The 2222-nt window shown below is 42.0% G+C and overlaps 1 pseudogene; it reads right to left on the reverse strand.

Annotated features, from left to right (window-relative positions):
• LOC102471108 (KICSTOR complex protein C12orf66-like) overlaps nt 1-1984 on the reverse strand; it is a 3148-nt pseudogene extending 1164 nt beyond the window's left edge.
• Nucleotides 1985-2222: the final 238 nt, after the last annotated feature.

The following is a 2222-nucleotide window of genomic DNA, read 5'->3' on the forward strand; positions in this document are numbered from 1 at the left end:
TAGTTCCTGCGGAAAATTATTTTCCAAAGGACTGAGGATTGGGTGATGAAATGAGCTGTATTTCTTGAGGATGGCATCCAAAAGGCTAAGGAGCTCTTTGGCTCTGATGAATTTCTTTTTTTTTTTTTTTTCTTAAGAGAGATTTTTTACTATAGGGCCCACGTGCCCAGAGAGAGAGAGAAAGAGAAAGAAAGACAGGAAGTGAGAAATCATCCCCTAGAAGGAATGGCCATGCAGTAATCCCTTCTCCATTCTCTCAGGATCTTGGGCATGGTTGCACACGCACCAGTATGCAGTACTGATGAACTTCTGTGTGCTGAGAATACACATCTTCTTATAGAAGTCTGAGATCTCCATCTTAGCCTGAACAAAGAAGCATATCTGCTTGGACAGGTGGGAAAAGAGTTCTTCCTGTGAGGTGCAGTTCCACCCAGAGCACCACTGCCAGTTACCATCTTCTTCAGCTCATTACGCAGGGAAGTAGAGATGGCGTAGATGGAATTGTTCCTGCCAAAGAAAGACTGGGCCCTAGTTTCTGCCCCGTAGTTGAGGCTATGATAGAGTTTTTCAGCCATGGTCAGTCTTGGCAGGCCACCAGCAGCAACAGCCAGCTGTGCTTCCTCTATCCCCCAACCCTGGGCTCTTGCTTGTCTCTTGTTCCTTCTCCACATTGTCCTTGACCTTGTCACATGAGAAGATAGGAAGAAAAGAACGACTCCAGCACCACCTGTTCCACCGGGTCTGGGCTGCCACCAGGTAAACTCCTTTATGAGAGTTGTGCTCCTGTTTGACCTACATGGCTCTCCTCTTTCTCACACTTCCAGGTTCTGCAGGGTACATTGTCTACTTATCTTTGCTTATCTTTTGCTTATCCAGAGCTGTTTCCAGAAAGTAAAGTGATTCAGGAAATGTATTGGCATTGAAGGGAAACACATTGAGGTAGATTGTTATCTATTCCTGTAATGTCCCAGTTCTGTGACCTTGGGCAAATATGAACTTTTATTGGTTTACATTTTATTGTCTTAGAATAATACCTACCTTATATGATGTTATGTACAACAAATGTGTATGCTCTTGACAGGATAGTTGCAAAACAAATGGCAGACATATTATTACTCCTCTACCCTGCACTCCATTTAACTATTTTCTCAATCCCAGAGACTTCTCTATGCTGAGTCTGATATTAGACCTTTCTATTTCTACAAGGACTTTCATTTCCCTTCAAACTCTGAGAGATTTTCCCTAGTCCTTAGCTGAATCAACCTGCATATCCCAGGAAGAGAAACATCGTACCTACATACAGTAATATTTTAATACTTTTTCAGTATTCTATTTTTTAATTTAAATATTGATTAACTTTATACAACAATATGGGAGATATAGTTCTTCTTCCTTGAAGAGTTAACAATAATGGGGAACCAGCAGTTAGCGTAATGGCTATGTCGCTGGACTCCCACGTAGTCGACCGCGGTTCGCGTCCTGGACTCGGTGGCTTAAAACTCACGCAGGGCGCGTGTGCGTGCGTGCCCAAGATCCCGAGAGGAGAATGGAGGAGAAGGGATTGCGGCGTGACCATCCCCCCTTAGGGGTGATTTCTCGCTTTCTGTCTCTATGTCTCTCTCTGTCTGTCTGGCGAGCACACGCGCCCTACAGTGAAAATCTCTCCAAAAAAAAAAGAGTTAACAATAATGAAATAACAACAATAAAAATATGCTTTTACAGTAAACACAGGGCCATTTATTTACAAACTTGAATGGAATTTAGACATTGCTCCCATGATTTGCTTTCCATAAATTACTCGTAACTATTTTCTTAGTTTATTCTGAAACTATTAAAGTTAGCATTCCTAATTCACAAACCAACTCTTAGCAGCATACCCAACTCTTTCAGAACTCTTTTCTTTCCTACTTTCTTTATCTCCAATTGTAATGCCTGTGGGCTGTCCCTTGCAGCCAATGCTACCTTGATACTTGGATGTATTCATGCCCACCCCAGTGAACTAAGGAGTGGACCCTGAGAAATTCTTTAGTGTAAAATAATGTTATTCCCAGCACTGACTCAACACCTAAGGTGTGTTCTAATTAGTGCACAAGTATATTACGTGTCCTGGGCATTGACAAGCAGTATTGAAGACTAAATTCAAATGGGATTTACTCAATAGAATGATCTGACTTTGGCGCACATGGAGCTAGTTTTGTACTTAAATTTCCCACTGTGTGTGT

The sequence above is a fragment of the Tupaia chinensis genome, unplaced genomic scaffold, assembly GCF_000334495.1.
Source record: "Tupaia chinensis unplaced genomic scaffold, TupChi_1.0 Scaffold000230_1, whole genome shotgun sequence".
Lineage (NCBI taxonomy): Eukaryota > Metazoa > Chordata > Mammalia > Scandentia > Tupaiidae > Tupaia > Tupaia belangeri.